General features: G+C 46.3%; 10 non-coding genes across 10 annotated transcripts; all 10 read right to left on the reverse strand.

Moving 5' to 3' along the window:
- Positions 1 to 4,112: 4,112 nt before the first annotated feature.
- TRNAW-CCA (transfer RNA tryptophan (anticodon CCA)) lies at positions 4,113 to 4,184 on the reverse strand. Its single transcript has one exon. It is a non-coding gene; the product is annotated as a tRNA-Trp (tRNA).
- A 313-nt stretch (positions 4,185 to 4,497) lies between these two features.
- Positions 4,498 to 4,571, reverse strand: TRNAN-GUU (transfer RNA asparagine (anticodon GUU)). Its single transcript has one exon. It is a non-coding gene; the product is annotated as a tRNA-Asn (tRNA).
- A 1,790-nt stretch (positions 4,572 to 6,361) lies between these two features.
- On the reverse strand, positions 6,362 to 6,433 carry TRNAW-CCA (transfer RNA tryptophan (anticodon CCA)). Its single transcript has one exon. It is a non-coding gene; the product is annotated as a tRNA-Trp (tRNA).
- Positions 6,434 to 8,588: 2,155 nt separating this feature from the next.
- TRNAW-CCA (transfer RNA tryptophan (anticodon CCA)) lies at positions 8,589 to 8,660 on the reverse strand. Its single transcript has one exon. It is a non-coding gene; the product is annotated as a tRNA-Trp (tRNA).
- Positions 8,661 to 8,972: 312 nt separating this feature from the next.
- Positions 8,973 to 9,047, reverse strand: TRNAN-GUU (transfer RNA asparagine (anticodon GUU)). Its single transcript has one exon. It is a non-coding gene; the product is annotated as a tRNA-Asn (tRNA).
- A 1,790-nt stretch (positions 9,048 to 10,837) lies between these two features.
- Positions 10,838 to 10,909, reverse strand: TRNAW-CCA (transfer RNA tryptophan (anticodon CCA)). The gene has a single exon. It is a non-coding gene; the product is annotated as a tRNA-Trp (tRNA).
- Positions 10,910 to 13,086: 2,177 nt separating this feature from the next.
- TRNAW-CCA (transfer RNA tryptophan (anticodon CCA)) lies at positions 13,087 to 13,158 on the reverse strand. Its single transcript has one exon. It is a non-coding gene; the product is annotated as a tRNA-Trp (tRNA).
- A 2,177-nt stretch (positions 13,159 to 15,335) lies between these two features.
- Positions 15,336 to 15,407, reverse strand: TRNAW-CCA (transfer RNA tryptophan (anticodon CCA)). The gene has a single exon. It is a non-coding gene; the product is annotated as a tRNA-Trp (tRNA).
- Positions 15,408 to 15,720: 313 nt separating this feature from the next.
- Positions 15,721 to 15,794, reverse strand: TRNAN-GUU (transfer RNA asparagine (anticodon GUU)). Its single transcript has one exon. It is a non-coding gene; the product is annotated as a tRNA-Asn (tRNA).
- Positions 15,795 to 17,584: 1,790 nt separating this feature from the next.
- TRNAW-CCA (transfer RNA tryptophan (anticodon CCA)) lies at positions 17,585 to 17,656 on the reverse strand. Its single transcript has one exon. It is a non-coding gene; the product is annotated as a tRNA-Trp (tRNA).
- Positions 17,657 to 19,275: the final 1,619 nt, after the last annotated feature.

The following is a 19,275-nucleotide window of genomic DNA, read 5'->3' on the forward strand; positions in this document are numbered from 1 at the left end:
AGGCCTTGTGTCATTCAGATCGTACAAGAGCAGGGAATGGGGAGGGGAGAAGTGCCGAGGGTGGGGTAGGATGCAGAAGTGCAGGAACAAAGTAGAAACAAGAGTGCAGCCAACTGGTGGCAAGTGTGAGTACTCATAAGTGTAGCCAACGGGTGGACAATACGAGCAAGAGCGGGGACTGTAGGGTTACAGATACAACAGATACAGACCACAAGTGCAGGGGAGCCAAGAGGCAGTGCGGGATTGCAATAGGACGAACAGGCAGGGACCTGAGCCCGAATTCAGAGCTTGACCAGGTGACCAGTGCATGGATCAGGCAGGTGATCAGCAAGGGAGAGGAAGAAAGAAGGCAGAAGCAAATAAACAGGTCTTGGGGTGCTTCCGGAACCGGAGATGGTGCTCCTCGTTTTTAGCGAGGCAGGGAGGCTGTTTCCAGAGGGAGGCCCCAGCCGAAGAAAGAGATCTGCCCTCAACTCTTTGCTTGGAAAAGTGATTGACCCTCAGAGAATTGGAGGTGGCGCAGTGGAGAGCTCATGCCATCTTATATATATTTATTCATATGATAAAAAAGTTAGTCTGGCATGAACCTTTCTTCAGTAGAGAAAGTAGTACTAAACCACATTTGGGATCCTGCACACAAACTCAAGGGTAGATTTCTCAAGTCTCCTGTGTGCGGATATGCCGCCGCTGGCCGAGTGCAAAAAACTGTAAGGGGGCCTCACCAAATGTTTTGCCCCGGGCCTCACCACATCTTCTGACAGCCCTGGGGGGAAGTAGCTTATGTTAACTACTTGCCATGCTCTTTATAGATCCCTCTGTTTGACTGGGTGAATTCTAATTTCTGGGGTAGAGTAAGCAATTTTTGGATCTAGATGCTGTGCGCAACAGGAATGCTATATACTGCACTGTACTGCTACTGAAAAGTTACCAATTTTACAGGATGTTCAGGTAAGCTTTGTTTCAGAAAACAACTTGCTAGAGGCACTAAGACAGATTACTGGGACAAAGGAAGAGGGTTTGGGGATTAGCACATCTCCTATGAAAGGTACAGTCACGCCCAAGACAACTCTGAGTGTCACCTCAAATTCTAAGAAATGCAAACTAGGGACCTACGCTTTTTATTGCCAGTGGATCTTTGTGTTTCAGACAAATGTGCACGCCTCCCAGAGCCCCTTGCAATGCACTTAGGGAAATGGGGGAAGGTGCTGTGCAACCCTCTCGCTGACAATGTCTCTCTTGTCTATAATGTATCTATGAGAGAGAGAGAAATAGGCAATGCGAGAGTGAAAAAGTAAAATGGAAATGTGTCTACTGAGACCAGTATAAGGGGAAATCCTCACAATCCAGGACCGACAGTTGATTGGGAGGGCGCTTACAGGTTTCCGACACCAGACCGGTACCTGAACTCACAAACCCAAACTGCAAAGTGATGGGCATTGCCACTAGACTGCCGACCCCCTTTCGGGGCCCCAGCATATATCCTTTAGTCACACCTAGAGTTCCCAGGACAGTGCAGCATTCAGCGATTACACGAAAATATTGACAGCGCTAGGAGGCCATGCAAATGGCAGAGGTATGCTTTACAAAGCCCACGTAGCGTGCACAAAACAGCACATCAGTCAGGCCCACTTGAAGAGATGGTAAAGAGGAAATACTTCTGCTGCATCCAGTAAAACATAGAGATTGGCCTGCTTTAAAGGTTGACCATGTCCTTCATGGGTGTCTGTCAATATGATACTTCCCTGCTGCAAAGCTTACATTCGAAACGCCAGAACAACTAGGCCCAGAGCACAAAGATGCAGTCAGGTTGAAAAACGAGATACTGAAGAGCAATTTTGTATTTCAGAGTGGGAAAAGCAAGTATGACCCCGATGTGATTTGAACACGCAACCTTCTGATCTGGAGTCAGACGCGCTACCATTGCGCCTCGAGGTCCATGCGGCACTCCACCTGGTGTGTCTGATGACAGAATAAAGGTAGGAGACGTACATGCACGTGCAGAGCCTCATTGCTTCTTTAAGTAGACTGGCTAGGATAGCTTCCTTCTGTGCATCAGTACACGCTGCAGCCAAACCCTTCCCATGAAGTCTTGATGTTTATGAATTGAATGGCAAGTTTTGAAAAACTAAAGCAAGCGAGAAGAATTGCTTGCAGTTTATTGGATTTTTTGGACGTCAGCAGACGAGACCTGCGAGAGGTAAACAGAAGTCCATAGTTGGTCATGCTGAATTTTTGAGCCAAAATGCATCGTCCCTGGGTAGGCTTGAGCCACCAACCTTTCGGTTAACAGCCGAACGCGCTAACCGATTGCGCCACAGAGACTCATGCAGTGCTTACACTGGGGCCTGATTGGTGTGCTGTTTGCTTATGCTTCCCAGGCAACCTGAAAATATTTCTAAAATAGCTCTATTTCCCACAGCAAATCAGGGTATCAAGCACTTCCCTACCTCCCCTAATCCACAAACACAGGGGATTTAGTAGAGGACAGAGCCCATCAACAGTGCACCAAATGTCCTCTGTGTAGGCATAACTTGCTATGAGGAGAAAGCCACAGTTGCGCACTTGTGTTAAAAGGGGACAGTAGGCTGAACCCAGAGAACACGGGAGAAATGACTCAGGTTTACTGAGTGGAACACTCTGTGTCTTTGTGCCAAAAACAGCAGCGTCTTTTCGGTTAACAGCCGAACGCGCTAACCAATTGTGCCACAGAGACTCACTGGCATGTGTGTTCTGCCTTTGGCCTGATTGCATTGCTATTTTTTTCTGATTGGCAGAAAACCTGAACTTTTTTCTGAAAAAGGCATGCCTCTCTTAGCACTGCAGTCCATTAGACTGCTCCCTTGCTTCCCTGAGTCCCCAAATACACAACCACCTTGGGCACAATAGAAGACACATTCCAGCAGATTTAGCAAGAGTGCACCAAGGTTTCTATATGTAGGTACCTTGCTGAGAAGCAAGACCTGCAGTTGCATTCTTCTGTTAAAAGAGGGCAGCAGAGTGCACCAAGAGAACTTGGGGGAAGTAGCTTATGTTAACTACTTGCCATGATCTTTATAGATCCCTCTATTTGACTGGGTGAATTCTAATTTCTGGGGTAGAGTAAGCAATTTTTGGATCTAGATGCTGTGCGCAACAGGAATGCTATATACTGCACTGTACTGCTACTGAAAAGTTACCAATTTTACAGGATGTTCAGGTAAGCTTTGTTTCAGAAAACAACTTGCTAGAGGCCCTAGGACAGATTACTGGGACAAAGGAAGAGGGTTTTGGGATTAGCACATCTCCTATGAAAGGTACAGTCACGCCCGAGACAACTCTGAGTGCCTCCTCAAATTCTAAGAAATGCGAACTGGGGTCCTACGCCTTTTATTGCCAGTGGTTCTTTGTGTTTCAGACAAATGTGCACGCCTCCCAGAGCCCCATGCAATGCACTTAGGGAAATGGGGGAAGGTGCTGTGCAACCCTCTCACTGACAATGTCTCTCTTGTCTATAATGTATCTATGAGAGAGAGAGAAATAGGCAATACGAGAGTGAAAAAGTAAAATGGAAATGTGTCTACTGAGACCAGTATAAGGGGAAATCCTCACAATCCAGGACCGACAGTTGATTGGGAGGGCGCTTACAGGTTTCCGACACCAGACCGGTACCTGAACTCACAAACCCAAACTGCAAAGTGATGGGCATTGCCACTAGACTGCCGACCCCCTTTCGGGGCCCCAACATATATCCTTTAGTCACACCTAGAGTTCCCAGGACAGTGCAGCATTCAGCGATTACACGAAAATATTGACAGCGCTAGGAGGCCATGCAAATGGCAGAGGTATGCTTTACAAAGCCCACATAGCGTGCACAAAACAGCACATCAGTCAGGCCCACTTGAAGAGATGGTAAAGAGGAAATACTTCTGCTGCATCCAGTAAAACATAGAGATTGGCCTGCTTTAAAGGTTGACCATGTCCTTCATGGGTGTCTGTCAATATGATACTTCCCTGCTGCAAAGCTTACATTCGAAACGCCAGAACAACTAGGCCCAGAGCATAAAGATGCAGTCAGGTTGAAATAACGAGATACTGAAGAGCAATTTTGTATTTCAGAGTGGGAAAAGCAAATATGACCCTGACGTGATTTGAACACGCAACTTTCTGATCTGGAGTCAGACGCGCTACCATTGCGCCACGAGGTCCTTGTGGCAGTCCACCTGGTGTGTCTGATGACAGAATAAAGGTAGGAGACGTACATGCACCTGCAGAGCCTCATTGCTTCTTTAAGTAGACTGGCTAGGATAGCTTCCTTCTGTGCATCAGTACACGCTGCAGCCAAACCCTTCCCATGAAGTCTTGATGTTTATGAATTGAATGGCAAGTTTTGAAAAACTAAAGCAAGCGAGAAGAATTGCTTACAGTTTATTGGATTTTTTGGACGTCAGCAGACGAGACCTGCGAGAGTTAAACAGAAGTTCATAGTTGGTCATGCTGAATTTTTGAGCCAAAATGCATCGTCCCTGGGTGGGCTTGAACCACCATCCTTTCGGTTAACAGCCGAACGCGCTAACCGATTGCGCCACAGAGACTCATGCAGTGCTTACACTGGGGCGTGATTGGTGTGCTGTTTGCTTATGCTTCCCAGGCAACCTGAAAATATTTCTAAAATAGCTCTATTTCCCACAGCAAATCAGGGTATCAAGCACTTCCCTACCTCCCCTAATCCACAAACACAGGGGATTTAGTAGAGGACAGAGCCCATCAACAGTGCACCAAATGTCCTCTGTGTAGGCATAACTTGCTATGAGGAGAAAGCCACAGTTGCGCACTTGTGTTAAAAGGGGACAGTAGGCTGAACCCAGAGAACACGGGAGAAATGACTCAGGTTTACTGAGTGGAACACTCTGTGTCTTTGTGCCAAAAACAGCAGCGTCTTTTCGGTTAACAGCCGAACGCGCTAACCATTTGTGCCACAGAGACTCACTGGCATGTGTGTTCTGCCTTTGGCCTGATTGCATTGCTATTTTTTTCTGATTTGCAGAAAACCTGAACTTTTTTCTGAAAAAGGCATGCTTCTCTTAGCACTGCAGTGCATTAGACTGCTCCCTTGCTTCCCTGAGTCCCCAAATACACAACCACCTTGGGCACAATAGAAGACACATTCCAGCAGATTTAGCAAGAGTGCACCAAGGTTTCTATATGTAGGTACCTTGCTGAGAAGCAAGACCTGCAGTTGCATTCTTCTGTTAAAAGAGGGCAGCAGAGTGCACCAAGAGAACTTGGGGGAAGTAGCTTATGTTAACTACTTGCCATGCTCTTTATAGATCCCTCTGTTTGACTGGGTGAATTCTAATTTCTGGGGTAGAGTAAGCAATTTTTGGATCTAGATGCTGTGCGCAACAGGAATGCTATATACTGCACTGTACTGCTACTGAAAAGTTACCAATTTTACAGGATGTTCAGGTAAGCTTTGTTTCAGAAAACAACTTGCTAGAGGCACTAAGACAGATTACTGGGACAAAGGAAGAGGGTTTGGGGATTAGCACATCTCCTATGAAAGGTACAGTCACGCCCGAGACAACTCATAGTGTCACCTCAAATTCTAAGAAATGCAAACTAGGGACCTACGCTTTTTATTGCCAGTGGATCTTTGTGTTTCAGACAAATGTGCACGCCTCCCAGAGCCCCTTGCAATGCAGTTAGGGAAAGGGGGGAAGGTGCTGTGAAGCCCTCTCGCTGACAATGTCTCTCTTGTCTATAATGTAACTATGACAGAGAGAGAAATAGGCAATGCGAGAGTGAAAAAGTAAAATGGAAATGTGTCTACTGAGACCAGTATAAGGGGAAATCCTCACAATCCTGGACCGACAGTTGATTGGGAGGGCGCTTACAGGTTTCCGACACCAGAACGGTACCTGAACTCACAAACCCAAACTGCAAAGTGATGGGCATTGCCACTAGACTGCCGACCCCCTTTCGGGGCCCCAGCATATATCCTTTAGTCACACCTAGAGTTCCCAGGACAGTGCAGCATTCAGCGATTACACGAAAATATTGACAGCGCTAGGAGGCCATGCAAATGGCAGAGGTATGTTTTACAAAGCCCACGTAGCGTGCACAAAACAGCACATCAGTCAGGCCCACTTGAAGAGATGGTAAAGAGGAAATACTTCTGCTGCATCCAGTAAAACATAGAGATTGGCCTGCTTTAAAGGTTGACCATGTCCTTCATGGGTGTCTGTCAATATGATACTTCCCTGCTGCAAAGCTTACATTCGAAACGCCAGAACAACTAGGCCCAGAGCACAAAGATGCAGTCAGGTTGAAATAACGAGATACTGAAGAGCAATTTTGTATTTCAGAGTGGGAAAAGCAAACATGACCCCGACGTGATTTGAACACGCAACCTTCTGATCTGGAGTCAGATGCGCTACCATTGCGCCACAAGGTCCTTGTGGCAGTCCACCTGGTGTGTCTGATGACAGAATGAAGGTAGGAGACGTACATGCACCTGCAGAGCCTCATTGCTTCTTTAGGTAGACTGGCTAGGATAGCTTCCTTCTGTGCATCAGTACACGCTGCAGCCAAACCCTTCCCATGAAGTCTTGATGTTTATGAATTGAATGGCAAGTTTTGAAAAACTAAAGCAAGCGAGAAGAATTGCTTGCAGTTTATTGGATTTTTTGGACGTCAGCAGACGAGACCTGCGAGAGGTAAACAGAAGTCCATAGTTGGTCATGCTGAATTTTTGAGCCAAAATGCATCGTCCCTGGGTGGGCTTGAACCACCAACCTTTCGGTTAACAGATTGCGCCACAGAGACTCATGCAGTGCTTACACTGGGGCCTGATTGGTGTGCTGTTTGCTTATGCTTCCCAGGCAACCTGAAAATATTTCTAAAATAGCTCTATTTCCCACAGCAAATCAGGGTATCAAGCACTTCCCTACCTCCACTAATCCACTAACACAGGGGATTTAGTAGAGGACAGAGCCCATCAACAGTGCACCAAATGTCCTCTGTGTAGGCATAACTTGCTATGAGGAGAAAGCCACAGTTGCGCACTTGTGTTAAAAGGGGACAGTAGGCTGAACCCAGAGAACACGGGAGAAATGACTCAGGTTTACTGAGTGGAACACTCTGTGTCTTTGTGCCAAAAACAGCAGCGTCTTTTCGGTTAACAGCCGAACGGGCTAACCAATTGCGCCACAGAGACTCACTGGCATGTGTGTTCTGCCTTTGGCCTGATTGCATTGCTATTTTTTTCTGATTGGCAGAAAACCTGAACTTTTTTCTGAAAAAGGCATGCCTCTCTTAGCACTGCAGTGCATTAGACTGCTCCCTTGCTTCCCTGAGTCCCCAAATACACAACCACCTTGGGCACAATAGAAGACACATTCCAGCAGATTTAGCAAGAGTGCACCAAGGTTTCTATATGTAGGTACCTTGCTGAGAAGCAAGACCTGCAGTTGCAATCTTCTGTTAAAAGAGGGCAGCAGAGTGCACCAAGAGAACTTGGGGGAAGTAGCTTATGTTAACTACTTGCCATGCTCTTTATAGATCCCTCTGTTTGACTGGGTGAATTCTAATTTCTGGGGTAGAATAAGCAATTTCTGGATCTAGATGCTGTGCGCAACAGGAATGCTATATACTGCACTGTACTGCTACTGAAAAGTTACCAATTTTACAGGATGTTCAGGTAAGCTTTGTTTCAGAAAACAACTTGCTAGAGGCACTAAGACAGATTACTGGGACAAAGGAAGAGGGTTTGGGGATTAGCACTATGAAAGGTACAGTCACGCCCGAGACAACTCTGAGTGTCACCTCAAATTCTAAGAAATGCAAACTAGGGACCTACGCTTTTTATTGCCAGTGGATCTTTGTGTTTCAGACAAATGTGCACGCCTCCCAGAGCCCCTTGCAATGCACTTAGGGAAATGGGGGAAGGTGCTGTGAAGCCCTCTCGCTGACAATGTCTCTCTTGTCTATAATGTAACTATGAGAGAGAGAGAAATAGGCAATGCGAGAGTGAAAAAGTAAAATGGAAATGTGTCTACTGAGACCAGTATAAGGGGAAATCCTCACAATCCAGGACCGACAGTTGATTGGGAGGGCGCTTACAGGTTTCCGACACCAGACCGGTACCTGAACTCACAAACCCAAACTGCAAAGTGATGGGCATTGCCACTAGACTGCCGACCCCCTTTCGGGGCCCCAGCATATATCCTTTAGTCACACCTAGAGTTCCCAGGACAGTGCAGCATTCAGCGATTACACGAAAATATTGACAGCGCTAGGAGGCCATGCAAATGGCAGAGGTATGCTTTACAAAGCCCACGTAGCGTGCACAAAACAGCACATCAGTCAGGCCCACTTGAAGAGATGGTAAAGAGGAAATACTTCTGCTGCATCCAGTAAAACATAGAGATTGGCCTGCTTTAAAGGTTGACCATGTCCTTCATGGGTGTCTGTCAATATGATACTTCCCTGCTGCAAAGCTTACATTCGAAACGCCAGAACAACTAGGCCCAGAGCACAAAGATGCAGTCAGGTTGAAATAACGAGATACTGAAGAGCAATTTTGTATTTCAGAGTGGGAAAAGCAAATATGACCCCGACGTGATTTGAACACGCAACCTTCTGATCTGGAGTCAGACGCGCTACCATTGCGCCACGAGATCCTTGTGGCAATCCACCTGGTGTGTCTGATGACAGAATAAAGGTAGGAGACGTACATGCACCTGCAGAGCCTCATTGCTTCTTTAAGTAGACTGGCTAGGATAGCTTCCTTCTGTGCATCAGTACACGCTGCAGCCAAACCCTTCCCATGAAGTCTTGATGTTTATGAATTGAATGGCAAGTTTTGAAAAACTAAAGCAAGCGATAAGAATTGCTTACAGTTTATTGGATTTTTTGGACGTCAGCAGACGAGACCTGCGAGAGGTAAACAGAAGTTCATAGTTGGTCATGCTGAATTTTTGAGCCAAAATGGATGGTCCCTGGGTGGGCTTGAACCACCAACCTTTCGGTTAACAGCCGAACGCGCTAACCGATTGCGCCACAGAGTCTCATGCAGTGCTTACACTGGGGCCTGATTGGTGTGCTGTTTGCTTATGCTTCCCAGGCAACCTGAAAATATTTCTAAAATAGCTCTATTTCCCACAGCAAATCAGGGTATCAAGCACTTCCCTACCTCCCCTAATCCACAAACACAGGGGATTTAGTAGAGGACAGAGCCCATCAACAGTGCACCAAATGTCCTCTGTGTAGGCATAACTTGCAATGAGGAGAAAGCCACAGTTGCGCACTTGTGTTAAAAGGGGACAGTAGGCTGAACCCAGAGAACACGGGAGAAATGACTCAGGTTTACTGAGTGGAACACTCTGTTTCTTTGTGCCAAAAACAGCAGCGTCTTTTCGGTTAACAGCCGAACGCGCTAACCAATTGTGCCACAGAGACTCACTGGCATGTGTGTTCTGCCTTTGGCCTGATTGCATTGCTATTTTTTTCTGATTGGCAGAAAACCTGAACTTTTTTCTGAAAAAGGCATGCCTCTCTTCGCACTGCAGTGCATTAGACTGCTCCCTTGCTTCCCTGAGTCCCCAAATACACAACCACCTTGGGCACAATAGAAGACACATTCCAGCAGATTTAGCAAGAGTGCACCAAGGTTTCTATATGTAGGTACCTTGCTGAGAAGCAAGACCTGCAGTTGCATTCTTCTGTTAAAAGAGGGCAGCAGAGTGCACCAAGAGAACTTGGGGGAAGTAGCTTATGTTAACTACTTGCCATGATCTTTATAGATCCCTCTGTTTGACTGGGTGAATTCTAATTTCTGGGGTAGAGTAAGCAATTTTTGGATCTAGATGCTGTGCGCAACAGGAATGCTATATACTGCACTGTACTGCTACTGAAAAGTTACCAATTTTACAGGATGTTCAGGTAAGCTTTGTTTCAGAAAACAACTTGCTAGAGGTCCTAGGACAGATTACTGGGACAAAGGAAGAGGGTTTGGGGATTAGCACATCTCCAATGAAAGGTACAGTCACGCCCGAGACAACTCTGAGTGTCACCTCAAATTCTAAGAAATGCAAACTAGGGACCTACGCTTTTTATTGCCAGTGGATCTTTGTGTTTCAGACAAATGTGCACGCCTCCTAGAGCCCCTTGCAATGCACTTAGGGAAATGGGGGAAGGTGCTGTGAAGCCCTCTCGCTGACAATGTCTCTCTTGTCTATAATGTATCTATGAGAGAGAGAGAAATAGGCAATGCGAGAGTGAAAAAGTAAAATGGAAATGTGTCTACTGAGACCAGTATAAGGGGAAATCCTCACAATCCAGGACCGACAGTTGATTGGGAGGGCGCTTACAGTTTTCTGACACCAGACCGGTACCTGAACTCACAAACCCAAACTGCAAAGTGATGCCCATTGCCACTAGACTGCCGACCCCGTTTCGGGGCCCCAGCATATTTCCTTTAGTCACACCTAGAGTTCCCAGGACAGTGCAGCATTCAGCGATTACACGAAAATATTGACAGCGCTAGGAGGCCATGCAAATGGCAGAGGTATGCTTAACAAAGCCCACGTAGCGTGCACAAAACAGCACATCAGTCAGGCCCACTTGAAGAGATGGTAAAGAGGAAATACTTCTGCTGCATCCAGTAAAACATAGAGATTGGCCTGCTTTAAAGGTTGACCATGTCCTTCAAGGGTGTCTGTCAATATGATACTTCCCTGCTGCAAAGTTTACATCCGAAACGCCAGAACAACTAGGCCCAGAGCACAAAGATGCAGTCAGGTTGAAATAACGAGATACTGAAGAGCAATTTTATATTTCAGAGTGGGAAAAGCAAGTATGACCCCGACGTGATTTGAACACGCAACCTTCTGATCTGGAGTCAGACGCGCTACCATTGCGCCACGAGGTCCTTGTGGCAATCCACCTGGTGTGTCTGATGACAGAATAAAGGTAGGAGACGTACATGCACCCGCAGAGCCTCATTGCTTCTTTAAGTAGACTGGCTAGGATAGCTTCCTTCTGTGCATCAGTACACGCTGCAGCCAAACCCTTCCCATGAAGTCTTGATGTTTATGAATTGAATGGCAAGTTTTGAAAAACTAAAGCAAGCGAGAATAATTGCTTGCAGTTTATTGGATTTTTTGGACGTCAGCAGACGAGACCTGCGAGAGGTAAACAGAAGTCCATAGTTGGTCACGCTGAATTTTTGAGCCAAAATGCACCGTCTCTGGGTGGGCTTGAACCACCAACCTTTCGGTTAACAGCCGAACGCGCTAACCGATTGGGCCACAGAGACTCATGCAGTTTTTACACAGGGGCCTGATTGGTGTGCTGTTTGCTTATGCTTCCCAGGCAACCTGAAAATATTTCTAAAATAGCTCTTTTTCCCACAGCAAATCAGGGTATCAAGCACTTCCCTACCTCCCCTAATCCACAAACACAGGGGATTTAGTAGAGGACAGAGCCCATCAACAGTGCACCAAATGCCCTCTGTGTAGGCATAACTTGCTATGAGGAGAAAGCCACAGTTGCGCACTTGTGTTAAAAGGGGACAGTAGGCTGAACCCAGAGAACACGGGAGAAATGACTCAGGTTTACTGAGTGGAACACTCTGTGTCTTTGTGCCCAAAACAGCAGCGTCTTTTCGGTTAACAGCCGAACGCGCTAACCAATTGCGCCACAGAGACTCACTGGCATGTGTGTTCTGCCTTTGGCCTGATTGCATTGCTATTTTTTTCTGATTGGCAGAAAACCTGAACTTTTTTCTGAAAAAGGCATGCCTCTCTTAGCACTGCAGTGCATTAGACTGCTCCCTTGCTTCCCTGAGTCCCCAAATACACAACCACCTTGGGCACAATAGAAGACACATTCCAGCAGATTTAGCAAGAGTGCACCAAGGATTCTATATGTAGGTACCTTGCTGAGAAGCAAGACCTGCAGTTGCATTCTTCTGTTAAAAGAGGGCAGCAGAGTGCACCAAGAGAACTTGGGGGAAGTAGCTTATGTTAACTACTTGCCATGCTCTTTATAGATCCCTCTGTTTGACTGGGTGAATTCTAATTTCTGGGGTAGAGTAAGCAATTTTTGGATCTAGATGCTGTGCGCAACAGGAATGCTATATACTGCACTTTACTGCTACTGAAAAGTTACCAATTTTACAGGATGTTCAGGTAAGCTTTGTTTCAGAAAACAACTTGCTAGAGGCACTAAAACAGATTACTGGGACAAAGGAAGAGGGTTTGGGGATTAGCACATCTCCTATGAAAGGTACAGTCACGCCCGAGACAACTCTGAGTGTCACCTCAAATTCTAAGAAATGCAAACTAGGGACCTACGCTTTTTATTGCCAGTGGATCTTTGTGTTTCAGACAAATGTGCACGCCTCCCAGAGCCCCTTGCAATGCACTTAGGGAAATGGGGGAAGGTGCTGTGAAGCCCTCTCGCTGACAATGTCTCTCTTGTCTATAATGTAACTATGAGAGAGAGAGAAATAGGCAATGCGAGAGTGAAAAAGTAAAATGGAAATGTGTCTACTGAGACCAGTATAAGGGGAAATCCTCACAATCCAGGACCGACAGGTGATTGGGAGGGCGCTTACAGGTTTCCGACACCAGACCGGTACCTGAACTCACAAACCCAAACTGCAAAGTGATGGGCATTGCCAATAGACTGCCGACCCCCTTTCGGGGCCCCAACATATATCCTTTAGTCACACCTAGAGTTCCCAGGACAGTGCAGCATTCAGCGATTACACGAAAATATTGACAGCGCTAGGAGGCCATGCAAATGGCAGAGGTATGCTTTACAAAGCCCACGTAGCGTGCACAAAACAGCACATCAGTCAGGCCCACTTGAAGAGATGGTAAAGAGAAAATACTTCTGCTGCATCCAGTAAAACATAGAGATTGGCCTGCTTTAAAGGTTGACCATGTCCTTCATGGGTGTCTGTCAATATGATACTTCCCTGCTGTAAAGCTTACATACGAAACGCCAGAACCACTAGGCCCAGAGCACAAAGATGCAGTCAGGTTGAAATAACGAGATACTGAAGAGCAATTTTGTATTTCAGAGAGGGAAAAGGAAGTATGACCCCGACGTGATTTGAACACACAACTTTCTGATCTGGAGTCAGACGCGCTACCATTGCGCCACGAGGTCCTTGCGGCAGTCCACCTGGTGTGTCTGATGACAGAATAAAGGTAGGAGACGTACATGCACCTGCAGAGCCTCATTGCTTCTTTAAGTAGACTGGCTAGGATAGCTTCCTTCTGTGCATCAGTACACGCTGCAGCCAAACCCTTCCCATGAAGTCTTGATGTTTATGAATTGAATGGCAAGTTTTGAAAAACTAAAGCAAGCGAGAAGAATTGCTTACAGTTTATTGGATTTTTTGGACGTCAGCAGACGAGACCTGCGAGAGATAAACAGAAGTTCATAGTTGGTCATGCTGAATTTTTGAGCCAAAATGCATCGTCCCTGGGTGGGCTTGAACCACCAACCTTTCGGTTAACAGCAGAACGCGCTAACCGATTGCGCCACAGAGACTCATGCAGTGCTTACACTGGGGCCTGATTGGTGTGCTGTTTGCTTATGCTTCCCAGGCAACCTGAAAATATTTCTAAAATAGCTCTATTTCCCACAGCAAATCAGGGTATCAAGCACTTCCCTACCTCCCCTAATCCACAAACACAGGGGATTTAGTAGAGGACAGAGCCCATCAACAGTGCACCAAATGTCCTCTGTGTAGGCATAACTTGCTATGAGGAGAAAGCCACAGTTGCGCACTTGTGTTAAAAGGGGACAGTAGGCTGAACCCAGAGAACACGGGAGAAATGACTCAGGTTTACTGAGTGGAACACTCTGTGTCTTTGTGCCAAAAACAGCAGCGTCTTTTCGGTTAACAGCCGAACGCGCTAACCAATTGTGCCACAGAGACTCACTGGCATGTGTGTTCTGCCTTTGGCCTGATTGCATTGCTATTTTTTTCTGATTGGCAGAAAACCTGAACTTTTTTCAGAAAAAGGCATGCCTCTCTTAGCACTGCAGTGCATTAGGCTGCTCCCTTGCTTCCCTGAGTCCCCAAATACACAACCACCTTGGGCACAATAGAAGACACATTCCAGCAGATTTAGCAAGAGTGCACCAAGGTTTCTATATGTAGGTACCTTGCTGAGAAGCAAGACCTGCAGTTGCATTCTTCTGTTAAAAGAGGGCAGCAGAGTGCACCAAGAGAACTTGGGGGAAGTAGTTTATGTTAACTACTTGCCATGATCTTTATAGATCCCTCTGTTTGACTGGGTGAATTCTAATTTCTGGGGTAGAGTAAGCAATTTTTGGATCTAGATGCTGTGCGCAACAGGAATGCTATATACTGCACTGTACTGCTACTGAAAAGTTACCAATTTTACAGGATGTTCAGGTAAGCTTTGTTTCAGAAAACAACTTGCTAGAGGCCCTAGGACAGATTACTGGGACAAAGGAAGAGGGTTTGGGGATTAGCACATCTCCTATGAAAGGTACAGTCACGCCCGAGACAACTCTGAGTGCCTCCTCAAATTCTAAGAAATGCGAACTGGGGTCCTACGCTTTTTATTGCCAGTGGATCTTTGTGTTTCAGACAAATGTGCACGCCTCCCAGAGCCCCTTGCAATGCACTTAGGGAAAGGGGGGAAGGTGCTGTGAAGCCCTCTCGCTGACAATGTCTCTCTTGTCTATAATGTAACTATGAGAGAGAGAGAAATAGGCAATGCGAGAGTGAAAAAGTAAAATGGAAATGTGTCTACTGAGACCAGTATAAGGGGAAATCCTCACAATCCAGGACCGACAGTTGATTGGGACGGCGCTTACAGGTTTCCGACACCAGACCGGTACCTGAACTCACAAACCCAAACTGCAAAGTGATGCCCATTGCCACTAGACTGCCGACCCCCTTTCGGGGCCCCAACATATATCCTTTAGTCACACCTAGAGTTCCCAGGACAGTGCAGCATTCAGCGATTACACGAAAATATTGACAGCGCTAGGAGGCCATGCAAATGGCAGAGGTATGCTTTACAAAGCCCACGTAGCGTGCACAAAACAGCACATCAGTCAGGCCCACTTGAAGAGATGGTAAAGAGGAAATACTTCTGCTGCATCCAGTAAAACATAGAGATTGGCCTGCTTTAAAGGTTGACCATGTCCTTCATGGGTGTCTGTCAATATGATACTTCCCTGCTGCAAAGCTTACATTCGAAACGCCAGAACAACTAGGCCCAGAGCACAAAGATGCAGTCAGGTTGAAATAACGAGATACTGAAGAGCAATTTTGTATTTCAGAGTGGGAAAAGGAAGTATGACCCCGACGTGATTTGAACACGAAACCTTCTGATCTGGAGTCAGACGCGCTACCATTGCGCCACGAGGTCCTTGTGGAAATCCACCTGGTGTGTCTGATGACAGAATAAAGGTAGGAGACGTACATGGACCTGCAGAGCCTCATTGCTTCTTTAAGTAGACTGGCTAGGATAGCTTCCTTCTGTGCATCAGTACACGCTGCAGCCAAACCCTTCCCATGAAGTCTTGATGTTTATGAATTGAATGGCAAGTTTTGAAAAACTAAAGCAAGCGAGAAGAATTGCTTGCAGTTTATTGGATTTTTTGGACGTCAGCAGACGAGACCTGCGAGAGGTAAACAGAAGTTCATAGTTGGTCATGCTGAATTTTTGAGCCAAAATGCATCGTCCCTGGGTGGGCTTGAACCACCAACCTTTCGGTTAACAGCCGAACGCGCTAACCGATTGCGCCACAGAGACTCATGCAGTGCTTACACTGGGGCCTGATTGGTGTGCTGTTTGCTTATGCTTCCCAGGCAACCTGAAAATATTTCTAAAATAGCTCTTTTTCCCACAGCAAATCAGGGTATCAAGCACTTCCCTACCTCCAGTAATCCACAAACAGAGGGGATTTAGTAGAGGACAGAGCCCATCAACAGTGCACCAAATGTCCTCTGTATAGGCATAACTTGCTATGAGGAGAAAGCCACAGTTGCGCACTTGTGTTAAAAGGGGACAGTAGGCTGAACCCAGAGAACACAGGAGAAATGACTCAGGTTTACTGAGTGGAACACTCTGTGTCTTTGTGCCAAAAACAGCAGCGTCTTTTCGGTTAACAGCCGAACGCGCTAACCAATTGCGCCACAGAGACTCACTGGCATGTGTGTTCTGCCTTTGGCCTGATTGCATTGCTATTTTTTTCTGATTGGCAGAAAACCTGAACTTTTTTCTGAAAAAGGCATGCCTCTCTTAGCACTGCAGTGCATTAGACTGCTCCCTTGCTTCCCTGAGTCCCCAAATACACAACCACCCTGGGCACAATAGAAGACACATTCCAGCAGATTTAGCAAGAGTGCACCAAGGATTCTATATGTAGGTACCGTGCTGAGAAGCAAGACCTGCAGTTGCATTCTTCTGTTAAAAGAGGGCAGCAGAGTGCACCAAGAGAACTTGGGGGAAGTAGCTTATGTTAACTACTTGCCATGCTCTTTATAGATCCCTCTGTTTGACTGGGTGAATTCTAATTTCTGGGGTAGAGTAAGCAATTTTTGGATCTAGATGCTGTGCGCAACAGGAATGCTATATACTGCACTGTACTGCTACTGAAAAGTTACCAATTTTACAGGATGTTCAGGTAAGCTTTGTTTCAGAAAACAACTTGCTAGAGGCACTAAGACAGATTACTGGGACAAAGGAAGAGGGTTTGGGGATTAGCACATCCCCTATGAAAGGTACAGTCACGCCCGAGACAACTCTGAGTGTCACCTCAAATTCTAAGAAATGCAAACTAGGGACCTACGCTTTTTATTGCCAGTGGATCTTTGTGTTTCAGACAAATGTGCACGCCTCACAGAGCCCCTTGCAATGCACTTAGGGAAATGGGGGAAGGTGCTGTGAAGCCCTCTCGCTGACAATGTCTCTCTTGTCTATAATGTATCTATGAGAGAGAGAGAAATAGGCAATGCGAGAGTGAAAAAGTAAAATGGAAATGTGTCTACTGAGACCAGTATAAGGGGAAATCCTCACAATCCAGGACCGACAGTTGATTGGGAGGGCGCTTACAGGTTTCCGACACCAGACCGGTACCTGAACTCACAAACCCAAACTGCAAAGTGATGGGCATTGCCACTAGACTGCCGACCCCCTTTCGGGGCCCCAGCATATATCCTTTAGTCACACCTAGAGTTCCCAGGACAGTGCAGCATTCAGCAATTACACGAAAATATTGACAGCGCTAGGAGGCCATGCAAATGGCAGAGGTATGCTTTACAAAGCCCACGTAGCGTGCACAAAACAGCACATCAGTCAGGCCCACTTGAAGAGATGGTAAAGAGGAAATACTTCTGCTGCATCCAGTAAAACATAGAGATTGGCCTGCTTTAAAGGTTGACCATGTCCTTCATGGGTGTCTGTCAATATGATACTTCCCTGCTGCAAAGCTTACATTCGAAACGCCAGAACAACTAGGCCCAGAGCACAAAGATGCAGTCAGGTTGAAATAACGAGATACTGAAGAGCAATTTTGTATTTCAGAGTGGGAAAAGCAAATATGACCCCGACGTGATTTGAACACGCAACCTTCTGATCTGGAGTCAGACACGCTACCATTGCGCCACGAGGTCCTAGAGGCAGTCCACCTGGTGTGTCTGATGACAGAATAAAGGTAGGAGACGTGCATGGACCTGCAGAGCCTCATTGCTTCTTTAAGTAGACTGGCTAGGATAGCTTCCTTCTGTGCATCAGTACACGCTGCAGCCAAACCCTTCCCATGAAGTCTTGATGTTTATGAATTGAATGGCAAGTTTTGAAAAACTAAAGCAAGCGAGAAGAATTGCTTGCAGTTTATTGGATTTTTTGGACGTCAGCAGACGAGACCTGCGAGAGGTAAACAGAAGTTCATAGTTGGTCATGCTGAATTTTTGAGCCAAAATGCATCGTCCCTGGGTGGAACGCGCTAACCGATTGCGCCACAGAGACTCATGCAGTGCTTACACTGGGGCCTGATTGGTGTGCTGTTTGCTTATGCTTCCCAGGCAACCTGAAAATATTTCTAAAATAGCTCTATTTCCCACAGCAAATCAGGGTATCAAGCACTTCCCTACCTCCCCTAATCCACAAACACAGGGGATTTAGTAGAGGACAGAGCCCATCAACAGTGCACCAAATGTCCTCTGTGTAGGCATAACTTGCTATGAGGAGAAAGCCACAGTTGCGCACTTGTGTTAAAAGGGGACAGTAGGCTGAACCCAGAGAACACGGGAGAAATGACTCAGGTTTACTGAGTGGAACACTCTGTGTCTTTGTGCCAAAAACAGCAGCGTCTTTTCGGTTAACAGCCGAACGCGCTAACCAATTGTGCCACAGAGACTCACTGGCATGTGTGTTCTGCCTTTGGCCTGATTGCATTGCTATTTTTTTCTGATTGGCAGAAAACCTGAACTTTTTTCAGAAAAAGGCATGCCTCTCTTAGCACTGCAGTGCATTAGGCTGCTCCCTTGCTTCCCTGAGTCCCCAAATACACAACCACCTTGGGCACAATAGAAGACACATTCCAGCAGATTTAGCAAGAGTGCACCAAGGTTTCTATATGTAGGTACCTTGCTGAGAAGCAAGACCTGCAGTTGCATTCTTCTGTTAAAAGAGGGCAGCAGAGTGCACCAAGAGAACTTGGGGGAAGTAGTTTATGTTAACTACTTGCCATGCTCTTTATAGATCCCTCTGTTTGACTGGGTGAATTCTAATTTCTGGGGTAGAGTAAGCAATTTTTGGATCTAGATGCTGTGCGCAACAGGAATGCTATATACTGCACTGTACTGCTACTGAAAAGTTACCAATTTTACAGGATGTTCAGGTAAGCTTTGTTTCAGAAAACAACTTGCTAGAGGCCCTAGGACAGATTACTGGGACAAAGGAAGAGGGTTTGGGGATTAGCACATCTCCTATGAAAGGTACAGTCACGCCCGAGACAACTCTGAGTGCCTCCTCAAATTCTAAGAAATGCGAACTGGGGTCCTACGCTTTTTATTGCCAGTGGATCTTTGTGTTTCAGACAAATGTGCACACCTCCCAGAGCCCCTTGCAATGCACTTAGGGAAAGGGGGGAAGGTGCTGTGAAGCCCTCTCGCTGACAATGTCTCTCTTGTCTATAATGTAACTATGAGAGAGAGAGAAATAGGCAATGCGAGAGTGAAAAAGTAAAATGGAAATGTGTCTACTGAGACCAGTATAAGGGGAAATCCTC

The sequence above is a fragment of the Ambystoma mexicanum genome, chromosome 11 (genome assembly GCF_040938575.1).
Source record: "Ambystoma mexicanum isolate Mex_15411 chromosome 11, UKY_AmexF1_1, whole genome shotgun sequence".
Lineage (NCBI taxonomy): Eukaryota > Metazoa > Chordata > Amphibia > Caudata > Ambystomatidae > Ambystoma > Ambystoma mexicanum.